A 19987-nucleotide genomic window follows, 5' to 3' on the forward strand; every position below is an offset into this window, starting at 1 on the left:
TTACACTGGGTCATTCTACTCACCTTCTTTAGCAATGTGTGCACCATTTGACAGTAATTTCTCGCTCTTGCTCACAGGTGAGATATGGTTATATGTGCAAATAATTTTATGGCTGTTGTTTGAATATATTATTAATTTCTTTTGCAGTTTATTTCAATTCTTTTATATTTCTTTAATTTAAAAAAATGCATTTATGATTTAAAATATTTTTTACTTATTCTTAATGATACTTTTGTTGTCGATACACTATTTAGGTCTGGGTGAGAAATTCCACTCCGCTTGCGGAGTTTTCCCACTCCACGCTTCGCATTGTGTGCAGAGGTTTTTCCTTGCTCGCGCTCACCAACAATAAGTTGGCGAGCTTGAACGAGGAAAATATTACTCCAGACCACCTACCAGCGTGATTTCTCAATGCAGATGGTCACGGATTGCCACTACAGCTCGCATTTAGAATCCTTCCATTCGCTTTGAGGGAGCTGCTGCTGAAGTAGAACATCTGCTTGAGTGGCACAAAGAAGCAGCGCCCTCTTGATCTGTGCATGGTGCAGTTAGCCATGATTTTCCAGCGGGGGACAAACACCCGGTGCAAATATCAGCATGAACAGCGCAACACAATGCACTCTGCTGCTTGTGTAATTCCACATAGCGCAACAGAGTTTTTTGGTCACTTTGCAGAGTTCTGCCCAGGCCTAAATGTATGTGCCGATATTTTTTATATTGGCTATATATTTAAATAGTAGATAATACTTGGTGTTTTGATATCTGTATTTTCTATATTGTCAGACTTTAGCAATTGCATACAACATCTGCTAGTAACTTTATATTTTAACTTTTAACAGAGGGTGTTAATCAATCAATCAATCCACTTTATTCGATTTTCTTTTAAAAATCATAAAAGTACACAACACTGATACAAAAACACATAGATTAAAAACATATAAGTCATCTTTAAAATACCATAACTGAATAGTAAGTTAAAAAGAGCAGAGTACCCTTGTTACAAATTCATAAAAGCAGTAACATTATAATTTTAGGACTGTATAGACCGGGACATCTTTTCTTCTTAGATCGAACAGCAGCTACCAGAAAGCAGGCAACATTAAAAATATCCCATGAGTTACTCAACATTTGAAGATAGAGTAAAGCTGGTTTGACTTGCACAAAGCCTTTGCCTCTCAATAAAGGAATTAAAAACGTCCTCCTGATATTGTTATTGTAATCACAGAACATCATGAAATGCAAGGAGTTCTGTACGGAGAAGTTATCACAATTGCAGGGTCCCGCTTCCTCTGGTTTGCACCAACCATGGAAAACACCCAACAAAAAGTGAATCAGATTGAAGCGGTACCTAGTCAGGAGCCAACGGTGAAAGGGTTTAGTCGCCGTTATCAGGTAAGGTTCAATTAACAGAGTAGTTTTAGTCAAACAATGAGCCCTAGCTGATGGATTCTGCAGCTCCTACTCTTCCCGCTCCATCTTTAAAATGTTTAAAAAATTGATTTTGACCCACTTTACATCCTCCTTACAAATCTATTCAGGATAATCAAATAGCTCTGTGCGTCCTATTTTGGAGAGGGTGTTAATCATTTATAATTGATTCACTTGTATCTATGGGCATGATCCGGAGATGTTTATTGAGGTCAATGGCACCTTATAGCTGAGAACGCCTAGCAGCATGTAGTCAATAAGCCTCTTCACACTCCCTCCAACTACATCCCATCTATCCCCCACCCTTACTGGTAATTAAGCTACCCGGACTGCTTTTGCCACTGTAGTCTTCATTCTCAGGGAATACTTACTAATAGAAAAAAGAACTTGGCACAGAAGCTGAAAATATGAAAAGACATTTTTATTAAATTTAATAAGTGAGGCCACGTCACACAGAAGCCGTAGCAACTGAATGAGGTAGTCTGAGGAGTACAGAGAACAGAGGCTTTATATATGCTCAGGGTTACAAAACTCAGCATAAAAGTAAGGGGCAGTCCTTGCTTTTGCAAGCATGCAAAAAATGCCTAACATGGACATGCAAGGTCTGCCAAACGACAAACCCATTTTACAGTTGTCCGGCCCATGATCAATCATTGAACAAACCCAACATTCTTCTTTAGACAAGCCAGACAAACCCATAATAAAAAGGACCACAACCCATATCGTAAAGAGACCATAAAAGAAGAAACAGAAACAGATAGAAGTAGGATAAGGCATGTTTGTGTGCAGTAAAACGTTATGATGTCCTGTGCTCTGATCCTTAATCTTGATCAGCTAAAGGGCAGGAACTGGTTTAACAAGGTCAGCTTCAGGCAACAGGGTCAGTTTACTCAGGTCAAACAGAAGTCAGCATGGACTCGAGCTAAGGTGTACATGTCCTTAAAAGACTAGTTCAGCCACAATCATCGGCCTATGTGAGGGCAACCACAAAATGGCTGCCATACACAAAATGGAACCCACGGGTTCAGAATTCACACAACCTCATGCAGTTAGCCCTAATTTTCCAGCGGGGAACAAACACCCGGTGCAAATATCAGCACGAACAGCGCAACACAATGCACTCTGCTGCTTGTGTAATTCCACATAGCGCAACAGAGTTTTTTGGTCACTTTGTAGAGTTCTGCCCAGGCCTAAATGTATGTGCCGATATTTTTTATATTGGCTATATATTTATATAGTGGATAATACTTGGTGTTTTAATATCTGTATTTTCTATATTGTCAGACTTTAGCAATTGCATACCACATCTGCTAGTAACTTTATATTTTAACTTTTAACAGAGGGTGTTAATCAATCAATCAATCCACTTTATTCGATTTTCTTTTAAAAATCATAAAAGTACACAACACTGATACAAAAACACATAGATTAAAAAACATATGTCATCTTTAAAATACCATAACTGAATAGTAAGTTAAAAAGAGCAGGGTACCCTTGTTACAAATTCATAAAAGCAGTAACATTATAATTTTAAGACTGTATAGACCGGGACATCTTTTCTTCTTAGATCGAACAGCAGTTACCAGAAAGCAGGCAACATAAAAAATATCCCATGAGTTACTCAACATTTGAAGGTAGAGTAAAGCTGGTTTGACTTGCACAAAGCCTTTGCCTCTCAATAAAGGAATTAAAAACGTCCTCCTGATATTGTTATTGTAACCACAGAACATCATGAAATGCAAGGAGTTCTGTACCGAGAAGTTATCACAATTGCAGGGTCCCGCTTCCTCTGGTTTGCACCAACCATGGAAAACACCGAACGAAAAGTGAATCAGATTGAAGTGGAACCTAGTCAGGAGCCAACTGTGAAAGGGTTTAGTCGCCGTTATCAGGTAAGGTTCAATTAACAGAGTAGTTTTAGTCAAACAATGAGCCCTAGCTGATGGATTCTGCAGCTCCTGCTCTTCCCGCTCCATCTTTAAAATGTTTAAAAAATTGATTTTGACCCACTTTACATCCTCCTTACAAATCTATTCAGGATAATCAAATAGCTCTGTGTGTCCTATTTTGGAGAGGGTGTTAATCATTTATAATTGATTCACTTGTATCTATGGGCATGATCCGGAGATGTTTATTGAGGTCAATGGGACCTAATAGCTGAGAACGCCTAGCAGCATGTAGTCAAAAAGCCTCTTCACACTCCCTCCAACTACATCCCATCTATCCCCCACCCTTACTGGTAATTAAGCTAGCCGGACTGCTTTTGCCACTGTTCTGTCATTATCTGAACTTAGATCTTTGGTAAAGAGTACTAAATTATAATATTCCAAGACTTCACAATAGGCTGACACTTAGTCCTCACTGTACGCAGTGTCATAATAGAAGATTAAATTACATTTTCAGTCTGGTCAGTACTGCTCAATTCTTTAGAATGTATTCTTTAGTGGTACATGACCAGTAGTTTGACTTTCTTTCACACAATTTGTAGCACTGATTGCCATACTGCTCTTCTCGTCTATGCCTCTCATTTACCTTTATCTACTGATCCTGCTGCTCAGTGGTCTGTGGAACAACCACCCCACGTTATTGGCCCTTTATAGTCTCCATGAGGTTAGCAGTAAAATGCATCAATACTTGCACAGCGAGACTCCGCTCACTTTAATTCAGCAGTTTATGAAACTCCATTGACCTATGGTAAATCCATGAACATTCTGCTGCCACACACGACAACATATCCAAGGACCAATGAGCAAGGCTATTTCAACTGTATTGCACATTGACTGACAGCATTTTCCTGATCACATTTGCAGGTCTATTTGAAACTAGCGCACGTCTTCATCAGGGCTGGTGGCCATGCTGGTAGCTTAAGGGCTGCAATGGTTTATTTTTACTTTTTTTTAGTATATGTCCACAACCTTTAATCAACAGCAATAGAAAATTGCACCACTGCCAAGGCTAGATCTATTGTCTTTGCCAATGCTTGTTATAACATGCTCCTGACGTCTCTCTCCTTATCATCCTTTCATTCCATCATTCCATGGTACAATGTCACTCTATGTCCTCCCTTTCTCCCATCATTTCATCACTTTCATTTCCACCATTATCCTTCAGATCTCCAGCTTTTCATTGGCTTTCTCTCTGCATCTTGCTTTTCTGTTCCATCAAAGGTCCCACATTCAGAGTCCTTTCCATTGTGGCTACTATCTCAGTGCAGCCTCAGAGTGGCCTGAGCCACCATCTACCACCCAGAGCTGTATGTAAAAGTGACAGGTTAGTTGAGGCAGATATTAGAGGATCATGGTGCAATCACCCGCACCTTTAATCCATGCACCTGCATAGAAAATGCTCTCTTTGGAGAGGAAACAGAAGTGAGCATCCTTGTACCTAGCAGAAGTACAGGCATCTCTTGTCCAGGTGCCTGGGCAGGAGAGAAGATGGGACTCATACGGGGGAATCAGGCATTACTGACACACCCTTCATGCATCGCTCTCAAGCAAGTGATTGTCAATGAGGCTTAACCCACAAATTCTATTAAATAAATGACCTTTCGAAAAAGTGAGATGGACCGGCTTTTAACCCCCTGGCTGCGTCCGGAATTCTGCGCCTGTTAGCACATTCTGATCGCAGGCGTGGTCATGGCGGCTCCCGGCCGTCATCAGCACGCGCCCATCGTAAGTGATGACGACCGGGAGCCGTCATCAGCACCGAACCGAAGGGGTTAACCATCTTAGGGGGCTCACAACTGATTGAGAGCCAGTGCCTCAAAGAACTTCAAGGTTGCCAGTGAAATACGTATGTGCACAAACTAAGGCTTCGCTGGAGCTATTCCCAAAAACCTTTTACTGTCCGAAAGACCAATCTATTGGATTTGCCAATACTTGTTTTGCAAGTGCAGCACAATGTGCCTTGAGTGAGTGGTTGATATTATGCACCTTCATGCTAGCGCAAGGGAAGCATAATTTATGATCAGTGTAATTCGTGGATTACAGGATATCGTCTGAATTCGTACATTCAAGTGAACATAACTTATTATAGTGTGGAAAATGCTCGCTTTGACATTCATGTAAGATGAAACTATTTTAAGCTAGCAAATAAATCAAGGATTGGGACACAAAAAGAACATTTTTGAGCATCAGGTTAGTCGGTGTAAGCTCTTACTTGAAATCAAATCAGGTTAATACTTTCTTGCTCAGAGCAGCCCTGGGTTACATCAGAATGCAACTTCTAAGAATATCTAAGATATACATAGTGTTCAAGTCCTATTTACATTGTTTCCTTCACAGACCGCTCAAAAATTCAGATTTTTATATCAGTGTATTTCTATCTTATCAAGTCTGTAGAATGCCCACTGTTCTCGGCGTATAAATAGCTTGGATGACATTGATTGCAAGTGGATTTGGAGAGTGGTTCATCAGATATCACACATTCAGCATTTTCTTTTAGGCATGAAACAATACAGGGATGAGACTGAAAATAATGGCACGTCCATAAAAGGACTATTGTCTGGAACCATAGGAGAAAGAGGGATGTTTTACATTTCTATCAGAGGCAAAAATACCTTGTGGTACTTTTCAATGTGTAAGTCATGAAACATATTTTTGCAAGCACTACTTACTTTAGAACATGCCGATAATGTTACAGAACAGAAGAAAATGACCGATAAAGTGTTTTTTGATCATTTTTCGACTCTGTAGCATTACAACATATTTTCAAGATTATCCAGAATGTTAGCCATTTTCTAAAATGTCTTCATCTCTCATAGATGTCTAAATGACTGGCGTCACCATTGGTTATTTCTACATTTTCCTGGTTTTACTCACTGTCTGCACCATGAGACCCTGAACGTACACAAAAATAAAACTGGAAAAAAAAATAAGAAAGTTGATTTGAATAAATACTGAAAGTTATACTAGGTGGACTGGGGAAAGTTTGAAGGGGATGATCTACACCGATGTGAGAGACTGGTTCACCATATACTATACCAAAAAGAGGTATAGTGTGTAGTGAGTCCAGTGGATCTCCAGATGTTGTACAGAGGCTAAATGGATAACATTAATGCTCTATTTGTGTGGGCGAGCACTTAGGCTTATTTGAGTGTTGTGTTAATAAATCTGTTGTACACACAGTGGCAATAAATAAGACACACATTCAATGACTAAACATGAGACTAATTTATAAAAATAGTACTTTGGTATATTTATTTACTAAGACCACAAAACCTTTACAGAAGCAAGTAAATTTTAAAATAAAAAATGCTTTTCTGTTTCAAAAGTGGACAATTTCCAGTCTTTGCAATGTTAACCTATGGGAGGAAAAAAATAATGTGGATTTGCAGGTAAGTACACAACTTACAGTTTCAGTCTTCGGAGTTAGAGAGGGCAAGGTTCAGGTAACTACCAACACTACACCACCAGCGACACAGGAGCGGCCGTTTTAGAGGTCAAATCTGGGATTGGGAGCTAATGTTAACCAATGGAGTCTGGGGGGTGCTTGAAGACACACTGTTTGCAGGTAAGTAAAGCAGCTGCTGGGTTCAAGCTTCAGAGGTTTAGGCAAGTACAGGGGGGCCACAAGACAGCAACAAAAATACACCACCAGCTGTACAGGGGTGGCCAGGTGCAGGATGCACACACGGTGACGGGCGTCCAATGCAAGTAAATGGAGGGACTCGGTTTTGGAAACAGGCTGCAGGTGTCGAACCGGAGAATGCAAGAAGAGCACCAGCAACAGCAGAGGTAAGTTGGGATGCTGTGATTCACAGGGACAGCATTGGTTGAGCTCTCCAATGCCCAGGGGCATTCAGGTGCAGGGGTATCTTTTAACATTTGAGTTTCTCTAACTGGAGCCGGTCGCAGTTGGGGGGAGCCTTCGGATTTGCACTGCAGGTGTAGTCGTGGAGACCAGAAGAGGTCAACCAATGCTGGGCTTGAACTCAGGATCACTGGGAAACCTTTTCTGGACCAGTGGGCCGTCTGGACTCAGGCCGCAAGTGTCAGGTGCACAGTGGTCAGGGATCGCTTTTCCAGAGGGCAGCAGAGACCTTTGTCTTGATTTCTTGGGGACAGGTTCACTGTCCTCAGGAGTTCTGGTCTTTTTCAAAGGAAGACAGTCCTACCAGGGGATTTGAAGGTTGTTGGCTGCAGGCAGGCGTAGTTTCCTTTTCAGGGTCTTTGAAGCTGCAGACAGGTCAGTAGGGCTGTGCCAAGTCATTGGGCGTCTCTTCTCTGCATGGCATGTTCTTCGTCCTCTCTCTTCTTAGGTCAACAGGAACTGGTTTTAGGGAGCCACCTACATATTAGATTTAGGGGCATTACAGGGGAGTAGCAGGTAGGGACCAATAAGTTTCTTACCTGGGGTGATAATTATGCCACCCTCCTGTGGGAGGGGTGCAAAGCCTTAGCCCTGATTTGATAAGTCCCATGATCTTAAAGATGGTGGCCTTTAAAAAAATGTGCTGCACTTTACCTCCTGCACCTGAGGGGTGGAGTTGATGAATGGGGCCACATCTCTTATTCTTCCTAACTTTTGCCACCGGTTCTCCCTCCAAAAGTGGGGGTTTGAACTGGGGGCTGCCCGCTGCAGAGGCTGGAATCACATTACAAAGGTGGCAGGCCTTTGAAGCTTCCCTCTTGAGCACTGTGACCACCATGGGAGAAAAGGTGTGACACCTCTGCTCAGGATGTGCTTTGTTTCTGGCCACAGAGAGCAGAGGCTCTTGAACCGGGGGATCAGAAACATGTCTGGTGGTGGAAGGCTGCCTAAAGCCAGTCAGAGACCACACCAGGGTTGGAAGGTTTTCAGAGGGCACCTCTGAGGTGCCCTCTGAGTACATGGTTTAATGCATACAACACTGGCATCAGTGTGGATTTAGTAAGGGGCTTCGTTTGGTACCAAACACTCCTTGGTTCAGAGAAGCCATCATGGTTCCAAGGGACTTGAGTTGTTGAGTTTCCAGGCCCTGTACTCTCTATCAAAAGCAAATAGGAACAAATGATAAACGGAATGCTGAACAATGCAAACATTCATCCCCAGTCACAAAGATCTGGGTTTAATCCATTGTTCTTTTGTTCACCACACCACCCCAGTTTGGATCCAGCCATATGTAAATCAGTCTTGACCCTGTTCCTCAAAGGAACAGTCCAGCCTGAACCGCCAAGAAACAAGCATCCTGAGACCTTTTTCGGGGTATCATCCCTCATTAGCCAGGCTAGCTTGAATCCAGTGGCGCAGTGAGCACTGGACCTACGTCTGGGCATACCCTTCTCACTTAGAATGACAAAAGCAAAACGAACAAATGATGGACGGAATGCTGAACAATGCAAACATTCACCCCCAGTCACAAAAATCTGATTTTAATCCATTGTTCTTTTGCTCACCACACCACCCCAGTTTGGACACAGCCATATGCAAATCAGTTGTGACCTTGTTTCTCATGGGAACAGTCCAGTCCAAACTGCCAAGCCAGGTCCTCCCTGGATCGGAAACAATCATACTGGGACCGGTTTCGGGGCATCACCCTTCTTCAGCCAGGCTAGCTTGAATCCAGTGGTGCAGTGAGCACAAGACCCACAGCTGTGCATACCCTTCCCACTTAGGGCGACAAAAGCAAAAGGAATAAATGATGGACAGAAGGATGAACAATGCAAATAATCATCCCTAGTCACAAAGATCTGGGTTTAATCCATCGTTCTTTTGCTCACCACACCACACCAGTTTGGACCGAGCCATATGTAAATCAGTCTTGACCCTCTCTATGGTTTCCCTGGTACTTACACTATACTTACAGAATATACCTAAATATTGTAGGGGTATATCTGATCATGCAGATATGCCCACACCGGTGATATAGTGCACAGTGCTTTAGGGCCGTAAAGTCTGCTAGAAAGGGTGACTTACCTATACTTTAGTCAGTGCATGTTGGCATGGCACACAGGCATTGTTCACTGTCGCCAGGCATGCCAGATGGGGGGGTGTTTTGGTACGGCCTTGGTGAGGGGTCCTTAGGGGGCCCACTTCAGTACCCAAGCCCTAGACACCAAGGGCACCATTTACTAAGGACTTACAGGGGGCTAAAGCTGCCAATTGGGATCAGTTTTATGGAAGAACACTAGTACTGGGAACCTGGACAGCAAGGACCCAGTACTCTATAGTCAAAGTTGCATCAAAAGCGAGGCAAAAAGTGGGGGGGTGTACTGCAACAGAAACCCACTTTCCCACAAAAAATCTTTACAAGTCGGTAAAAGCTACCGAACCACAAATCAAGATCGTGTCTCAACTACATAAACACAATCACATTAAACCCACATGAAAGGCGCTCCATTGGCTTCTGATATAAAAGAGCCTCAAATGTAAAGTCCTGCACACCATTCAAGAGATTTACTTGGACAAGAGCCATTGATACCTTTAGAAACCTACACCACAATTCAATCCTGCAAGAAAATAGAGGTCCACTTCTGTCCTCTTGCTCCACAGGTGATCTTTTAGGAGACTCAACATAATGACATATGCTTGGTACATCTTTGAGAATACAAGGTCCAAAGCTGTGGAATGTTTAGTAACTCTCCCTGAGATCTTACCATAACGATTCATGATTCTCGATACTTTTGAAAACTGAATTTTTCAAACTTGCCTTACAACTGATCCAATAAATGCTCAAAGGTGCCAGTATAAGAACATCAGGTATGGGTGATACCCATTCCATAGTGCTAAATCTTCCCTTCCTTGAACATTCCTCTAGTGGTCTGAAGTATTTCAGAAGAGGCATGAAGTGCTTTATAACATTCTTAAATAAACAAACATATTCAGGGCTATTCACAAAGGTAATTTACGCTTGTGACAATTTACACATGTAATTTATTCTTATATATTTGAGCAACTTTACTTCTTTTAGCTATTCACAAATTCTGAGTGTGAAGTTACTCAAAAGTGTAGACGTACATGTGTCCACCTCTAGAAAAAGAAGAAGGGGCCACATTTGCTACAGTAAGTTACTAGTGCTTAGAAGAAACAGTAGTAAGTCCAGCACCAGAAACGGCTAACCCCTGATACTGCAACACCCTCCCATAGACAATCAATCAGGTGGTTTCTAAAGCGTGACTACTCACCCGTAAGTTACTCAAGGTACCGGGAGGGGTAGCTGCTGGTCTGTCAAAGGCACAGTGTTTTCAGTCAAAGAGCCATGTCTTTCAGTCCTTCCTGAATTGAGGCAGTGACAGGGATTGCTCTAGGTAGAGGGGCAGGATGTTCCAGGTTTTTGCTGTGTGGTAGCAGTAGGATCTTCCACCGGCTGTGGTCTTGCGGATACTTGGGACGTTAGCCAGAGCCAGTTGGGTGGAGCAACGGTCTCTGGTGTGTGTGTGCAATGCTAGGCAGTAGTTGATGTACGCAGGTCCAATGTCAGGTAGGGCTTTGTAGTTGTGTGTGTGGAACTTGACGGTGATTCTTTTGTTGATTGGGAGCCAGTGGAGGTCTCTCGGGTGGCTGTGGTGGAGAATGTTGAGGATGAGTCTGGTGGAGGCGTTCTGAATGTTCTGCAGTTTCTTGAAGATTTTCTGGGTGATGCCGGCGTAGAATGCATTGCCGTAGTCAATTGTGATACTGATGAGTGCGTGGGAGACTATCTTTTTGGGCTTGGTGGGGATCCACTTGAATTTCTTTTGGAACAGGCATAGCTATAGCCTGTGGAAGCAGGATGATGAAACAGCGTTGATCTGGAAAATAATGAAGGCAAAGACTTAAAATAAAACTTAAAAAAATATATATATTTTTATTGTTTTAGAAAGTACACCAATGCATAAAGAAACATTCAGGATGATGAGAACAATGCTTATGTGCGGTGACAGTTACATCATGAATGAAACATCTAAATTTTCCGTTTTTCCTCTTTCAATGCAACTCTCCCCCACCCACCCCTCCCCAGCACTTCTTGTTGTAGAAATCAATCTTTAATTGGCAATGACTCGGTTTTACATGTCTCTGTGTATCCCTAGTGTGTCGGTTAGACTTAAAATAAAACTTAATAGGAAATAATGTTAAATACATTTACTTATTCAGAATAGTTTAAATATTATTAAAAGCAATTTATTGTTAAGAAATATAAAAATAAAGCAACATATTTATTAATTAATAATAAAGTTTTTAGCAACCTTTTTTAATGTATACATTTATGTAACATTGACTTTAATAACTATGAATGCGTAACAAAAACTTTTTTACATGATGTGGGAATTTCTTTATAATTTAAAATCCAGAAACATGATTTCTAATATATATATATATATATATATATATATATATATATATATATATATATATATATATATATATATATTCACTGAAAAAACCATAGGTTTCAGGCCTTATATAGTTAGGAATTAGCATTTAAAAAGCCTTTGAAATTCACTGAAAAAAACATAGGTTTCAGGAGTTATATAGTTAGGAATTAGCTTTTAAAAAACCTTTGAAATTCACTCAAAAAACTATAAGTTTTAGTGGTGTTATAGTTAGCTGGACATTTTACTCATACAAAACCATTGAAATTGCTCCTATATAGTTAGTTGTACTAACTATATTTCGCGCACCCGCAATCCACTGCTGATGATGTCACATATTAGATCATTCATGACATGGTCAGTGACATCACTGATGACATCTCAAATGACATCACTGATGACATCACTGATGACATCATCCAGTGAATGTGGTTTGCTTCGTTATTTAAATATGCATTATATACATAGCAAATTGCATTGAAGAATAAGTGGATATATATAAATAAATATTTGGATGGAGGATTTAGTAGCAGTGTAATTGACTGTTTACTTGACCAATTTATAATGTCTCACTAAATATAGTGGATAGTGACTAAACTGTGTGAATATCTGTATCACTTTGTCAGTTGTTGTGTAAACTGATTCTACAGTTGGTTACTAGCTATGTGAAAGTCTATATTAGTTATTGATTAGTTAACTGAGTATTTGTATGGGAGTGTGAAAGTGTGTGTGGTTCGGTGGGGGGTGTGTGACTGTCCAAAGATGTGTGAATAGTTGATTCAGTAGATATATGAAGTTAAAACTACATGTTCTAACAGTTGTTTGGGTGAGTGAATATCTTTATGGGTGTGGTGATGAGCAAATATATTTCTCAATGGTACAGGTCCAACAAACTAGAAAAATAAAAGGCAGTGTATGTGTCAGTTGTTGTATATAAATAAGTATACATAAGACACAATGATTGTGTGAGTGACTGTATGGATAACTGTATACTTGTAATAATGATTTTATAATTCTCTAAGTATGACTTACTATCTAAATGAATAGAATAAGTGGTGTTTGTATAAGTGTTTTGCTAAGTAAATATGTAAGTATGATCCATTGTTTGCATAAGTGAGTAGGATGACTTTATATGTGAATAGGATGCGTGCTGTTGTTTAATGTCGATATAGATGTATAAGTATTTTTGATAGTGTTCTATTGTTCATTGACAGCATGTATGAGTGAATCCATAGGTAAGTGATTAGATGTGTGTATACATCTATGAATCACTGAGTGGATTTTTAGATACTTGTATTGCTGTGACAATGGATTTAAATATGATACTCTGTATTTTACAAAGAGTGATGAAAAATTGTAATAGTGTATGAAAAGGTGTATGTGATTGTCACGTGGATGATGTCATCAGTGATGTCATCAGTGATGTCATTTGAGATGTCATCAGTGATGTCACTGACCATGTCATGAATGATCTAATATGTGACATCATCAGCAGTGGATTGCGGGTGCGCGAAATATAGTTAGTACAACTAACTATATAGGAGCAATTTCAATGGTTTTGTATGAGTAAAATGTCCAGCTAACTATAACACCACTAAAACTTATAGTTTTTTGAGTGAATTTCAAAGGTTTTTTAAAAGCTAATTCCTAACTATATAACTCCTGAAACCTATGGTTTTTTCAGTGAATTTCAAAGGCTTTTTAAATGCTAATTCCTAACTATATAAGGCCTGAAACCTATGGTTTTTTCAGTGAATTTCAAAGGTTTTTTAAATGCTAATTCCTAACTATATAAGGCCTGAAACCTATGGTTTTTTCAGTGAATTTGCAAGGTTTTTTAAATGCTAATTCCTAACTGTATAAGGCCTGAAACCTATGGTTTTTTCAGTGAATTTCAAAGGTTTTTTAAATGCTAATTCCTAACTATATAAGGCCTGAAACCTATGGTTTTTTCAGTGAATTCGCAAGGTTTTTTAAATGCTAATTCCTAACTATATAAAGCCTGAAACCTATGGTTTTTTCATTGAATTCGCAAGGTTTTTTAAATGCTAATTCTATTAGCGGATAACGTTTTTATATATTAAAACGTTTTTTAAATCTCAAATGCCTGCTTTGCTAACAGAGTTTTTAAGCACAGGCTCTTTTGTCTCTGGTGGCCATCTTGGGAGACTGCATATCAGAATTGTTTTAATGAAATATAAGAGGATTTGAGAAGTCACTCAAAATGTGCCCTAATTTTTCTTTCTTTAGCACTAATCATAATTTCTATGGCAAAATGAACCCCCTCATGTTGTTCCTTTGCAAATTAAATGTTTTAAGTGTTAACACTTTATTCCAATCAAGATGACTTCAGGTGTGCCATACTTTTGTCATAAGTAAGACTGTTAGCGCTCTAGTTGTTCTTTAGAACACTCTGGGACATTCTGTCATTGGGCTATAGTTGGGCTACATCTGGCTGATATTTGGGCTACATTTGTTTTTTTTTGTCTCTGGTGGCCATCTTTTGGCTACATTGGGCTACATTGGGCTACATTTGGGCTCTAACATATATATAGCCCAATGTAGCCCAATATATATTTTTTCAAAGTTAAGTTTCGTAAAAACCACTGGAGCACATATCTTGAGACATAGCAAAGGCACATCGGGCTACCAGTCCCTACAATTTTGCCAAGTTTGGTGGAAAACCATTCAGCCGTTCGGGCTAAAAGTGAGTCCAACCGCCCTATGGAAATTAACATGGGGAAAACACGTTTTGGGACCCCCCTTTTATCACGGCCCCCGCTTGACGAATCCCCCCCCAACTTTCAGGGAAGGACCGGAGCGCCGCGAGGCAAAGTTAAGGAAAATTTCAGGAAGATTCCTCAACCGGCGCCAAAGTTATTCCCAATAGAATGTTGCGATTTCCCTATGGAAAACAATCCTAACTATAGATACCTACTGGCTATTGCCAGTAGGTAATATATATATAAATTAATTAAATATTTACTTAAAAATTGCATTAATAGTTCTGTACTATTTTATTTTAACTCAATATTTAAAAAGATTATATATAATTAATTTACAATAATACTTAACATAAAAATATTTTGCACTAATTTAATATAAACTTTAATAAACCTTTTTCATGTGTCTTACACTTTACCATAGGGAAGTTTCAACACCAAATGTGCAGTTTCCCTATGGTAACTATATGAGAAAAGTAATTAAAATGTTTATTGAATCCGAAAACAAATAGTTAAAATATTTTTATGTTAAATATTCATATAAATAAATGTTTATTATGTATTTCCAATAGAGAATAGCTCTAATACCTTACTTTTGGATTGCATCTTTAATTAATTTAAATATATTAAATTGAACAAAACATTATTTTCTGAAGTTTTAATTAAAAAATAATTTTCTACCTGTGTTTCATTTAAGTCCCTTTCACCATTATTTTCTATGGATGAGCATTCCAGTCCCAGTTGTTGGCCATGTGTGGTGCTGAACTTAGCCCAGTTCTGAGATTGAGAAATGTACTACTGATTTAGGACTCTTTTTGGCTGTAGTAAACTTTATAAGTACATTTTATGAATGGCAATGGGCTTGCTCTTTTGTGGGTGGGTGCATGTCCCTCCCTAACCCCCCCCTAACCTTCCCTAAACCACTCTCATTTAGTAGTAAGTATTCCCCTTTTCCCAGCCACTCCCCCTGGTTCATCCCACAATTAATAATGGGTAATAAACGTACAAATCAGAGGATCTTCCCATAGAAAAGATAGGAGAGATGGAGGTGGAGATTTACACTTGTAGGATTGTGAATAGCATAGTGTGGTAGCTTGATAGTACAATTGTAGTCCTACAACCCATACTACAAAATGCAGTTTGTAAATAGCCCCCTTAAATTGGGCTTTCGGTCAGGCGATTGATTATCAGTGATTGGCTTCTTTGTAAATCGTATGTTCCTACTTCTTATTCAATGGCTTTCTTTCCTCTCCTTAGGACTGTCATTCCATGGAAGCCTCGTTTTTTTAATAGTTTTTCTGATTAGGTAGTTGTGGTGTGAGTTGTTACCTTCCACTGCTTATAATCAGGGTACTACTTTTGTTTTTGGCAACAATAAATAGGAGTGGATGTGTTTTTTTCCCCCTCTCTCTTGTATGAGTTTTCGTTTTATATTTCTACCCCCTTTCACTGTTTGGTTTGCTACTCCCACTACCTCCCTTCCTCCCTCACCCCTTTCCACTGTTATGTTGCTTTTCATCCTCTCACCAGTTTCTCCATTGCTCTGCCACCCCTCCCCATTCCAATATTACTTTTTGTCCTCCCAAACCAGGAGTTCCTTGCTGTTTCTCCTCCATCTATCTCCTTCCCACTTTTTATTATTCATCTTCATTTTTTTGTAAGGGCCGGGGAGTTGCCCATTTCTACGGAGCTGCTTACTCCATTACTTTTTGCAGTCCCATGTTTACATTTTTGTAATTTAATTTAGCAGATGACATCATGAATGCATGCACACACTGGCGGCCATCTTGCAATATTTTTTCTTTCAGAACACCAATTTCAAATTGGTTACTCATGGCACACATGCATCGTGAAACATCTGGGTTCCTCTTTCTCATAATTACAGAACATTCAAGCATGGCCACTGTGGAGTCCATATGTAATGCACCCTCACCCACCTTGATACTTTAAAAATGTTTAAATATTTTTCATTTTGCGTTGCAAATAGACATTACTAAAACCAATAGCGTAGCCCTCACATTTTAAACGCTATAGCCTATTGGTTTTGTCAGTGCCTGTTTCACTATTACCCTATGCCATATGCATAAATAATGTGGCAGAGAAGTTGGCAGCAGTCACCAAGGACATTCTAAGAATAGGGAACAAACATATGCCATTACCCTTAAGTTCTCATGATTCAATCCTTCTTGCCCTCACCACCAGTGCTCACTATCACCTGGTGGAAATTGTGGAAGAGCTCTGCAAAGACAACATCATCAGGATAAATAAACCACATCCAGAATTGCAGTATGGGGCTCACAAAAGAAAATGAAAATCTTCTTGGAAGAGAACCAATAGAAAAAGTGAAAGGCTTTATATACCTGGGAGTAACCCTCACCTCATAATTCATTTGGAATTTGCATACAGCTGGTTTTTTGAAGAGAGCAGTAAGAGACGCAAGGAGCATTGAAAGGAAGTCCACATTTTATAGTGCAAATATGTTAATGTCATTCGAGAAATGTATGTGAAAAGATTGATAGCGGGCTACTCTTTGTTTTGCAACATCTAAACTTGTGATATTTAAGTAACATTTTATTGTGTTGCCGGATTCTGAGACCATAAAATGGAGGAACAATGTAACTTGAGCTGTTGGTTTGCAAAAAACAGCCTGAGCCATAGAGACCTCTGTCTGAACCGGAAGTGTGTAGTGTTGTTAGCTTCTGCTATGATCTGCTCAACCGAAGGGTTACATTTACAACCAGATGTTTAAGCTGGTTCAATATGCTTGACAAATAGGGTATCTTTCCTGCTACATGATGACTCTGTGAGTTTTGAGCGGTCTAACAGGAACTTGTTTCTGTAATCTTATAGCGTATGATCTTTGTGACCTGTGGGATGGATTATCAATCCGAACTCTGAGCTTGTGACATCTGTAAACTCTGAGTTTTTGGGAAAGTTTAAGAGGTGTGAGCATGAAAGATGTCTGTAATTTAAGGGATTGCTCTGCTGTCAGGGTACAGTCTGTATTTCCTGCGTGACCAGTGCCTTGGCTTCTCTGGCAGAAAGCTTGCCTGTAGAGTATATGTAACCTGATGGATACCGCTGCTGCTAGTGAACAGAACTTTTTAGATCTGTGTGACCAGAAATATCTCTCTGCTGACAAAGCTGTGTAATCTTTTTTATCAGAGGCGGGAGATGCTAAGACCTGTGTAACTTCAAAGATCTCTCTACGGACATAGTCCTCAGCCTTAAAGATTACTCTGACATTTGAGTTTGCAAAATCAGATGTATGACCGCTGTAACGTTAGTGATAGTTCTGTCAGATCTCTAAACAGCTACTATCTGTAACCAGAGTGATAGCGTTACTGTGAGGAGTTTGCTGTATGAAACCTGAGCTTTAGAGATGTTTGTAAAGTAGGATAGCTCTACTGCCAAAAGTGTGAATCTGTACAATCTGTGTGGCTTAGGACACCACTATGAGGCCTGAACTTGTAACAGGTCTGCAAACTTGGTGAACCCTCTCAGAGCAGTATATTCTGGAGAGTAACTCTATGTTAAGGAAGCCAAAGCCTATATTAAGTCCTACAACCGTTTGAATGAGCATGTCTACAATTACCTGAATGATGGCTAAAGTTTCTAAGGGGAGAGCTGAAGTTCCCTAACATTAGAGCACACAGTATCTTTTCTGACCCCAATCAGCTCTACCTAAAACTGCATTACAGAATCTAACCTCTCTATAAATGAATACATTTTCTGAAAATGTAAAGTATATCAGAACTTCTGCTGCAAATAAACAAACATTTCTAAACATCAGCCATTATAGTTCTTGTTTTTATGTCAAGGGCCGTTCTAGTCTGCCTTCTATTTATATTGTTATGTGTTTGTAGCCTTCTATGTCTGAGGAATTTTGTAAAATGGTGTGCTCCTTTCGGACACTGAAATTGGATGGTGTACTGGGAGATGTGTAATTGCTACCACATATCAAGTTTAAGGGGATCACTTAGAGAAGGAAGTGAGTGGAGCGTCTACCAGAAGAAATAGATATGCCATCCATCCTCATCTTTGTTCTGTTGCTGCATGTAGAGTACAATGAAAGGTAGGTTTCCAGATGACATAGTTTTGGCTGGCTCAACCTTGGGAACAGCCGCTGTAGTGGTGATGCCACTATTCACGGCAGTAACCCTTTGTTACAGGAGTCTAGATTCTCTTTAGGCAATTGAAATGCTAGACAATTCCCATGATGTCCTGGCAGATAACTCCCTGTACAGCATGGACATTTTCAATGTGAGTTCTGGAAATATACCTCTGAATGGGGAATCCATTTCAAAGGTACACATTCTGTATGATAGTGGTGATGTCAGGGGTGGCATATTCACGCAGGAGGCAGTAGCAAATAGGTAGATTAACACTGAGGAAGCAATGTGGGAGAAGAGTCAGAGGGGAATCAAGGAGCTGGTATACTTGAGGCTGGATATGGAACTGAAGGGGCAGAGTCAGCAACAATTTCTCTCCAAAGCGGCATCCTGACAGAAAACTCCTGGGTGCAAAAACTTAAATTAGGTTGACTGTACAGTCTGGAGCAAATTTTTCCTGAACACCATGAGCCAGGTCTTGGCCAGTCTTCCAAACAGAGGCCCTACAATAACTATGCACGCAAGCTCACAACTCAATAAAAACAAGCATTGGCAAATTGGTCTCACTTTGCCGATGTTGAACGAATAACGTGATCAACTTTGCCAATTTTGAACAGCCAGCTTAAAGTATATAAAGCAATCCTTCTATACTATAATCCTTCTATATTCCTTCTTATACTGTTAAGATAGCCGTCATGTTACATAATAGAAAGTGTGTTGCATCATCGCACGCTTTGAGTCGACCCGACAATGCAATGCAATTTGCAGAGCACAAGGTGTAGGCCACCTTGAAACAAGAGGAAACACATTTTTCATTGTTTTCTAGACTCTTAAAAAGGCCAGTTGCCTTGCTTTGCTTTGCTGATGCCATCGACGTTTAAAAGCCTTTTGCACTGGCAAAGCAAATAGCGGCTGTCAGCATAAAGAGGGACAGCATTATATACTGCAATGGACCAACATCGAGAGCTTTACAAAGGCCGCCATCTGGTGCCTTGCTTGCCACAGTAAACCATCAGGAAAAAGGGTGGAAGGAAGTGAAAGGAGAACGTCTAGGGCATCACCAAGGCCGCCATCTGGTGCCTGGAGCACCACTGAGGAGCATCATGATGGAGGGTGGGAAGGGCGAGATGTTGCAAGTTGAGGGGATCAAACGAAAAAGTGCAAGCGCATTCTGGAATACAAGATATTCACTCTCATTGAGTGGTAAACAAGTGGTGACATTTTTAAATAAAAAGTAGTTCCATGGCATCAGCAGTGCAAGACTACACCCTAGCTACCCAAAAGTAAGTGTAATGAAGTTATACTCAAGGGGAGAGACAAAGAGAGAATATTGAGGGCAGCCACCAACTGAGATTGCCAAGAAATCCATCTAATGACCAAGGAAATATGAATGAATGAAAATGTAACTCAGCTATCCACATTGTTTATATCATGAGCATGCACTCACATTCGC

The sequence above is a fragment of the Lissotriton helveticus genome, chromosome 12, assembly GCF_964261635.1.
Source record: "Lissotriton helveticus chromosome 12, aLisHel1.1, whole genome shotgun sequence".
NCBI classification, from domain to species: Eukaryota; Metazoa; Chordata; class Amphibia; order Caudata; family Salamandridae; genus Lissotriton; species Lissotriton helveticus.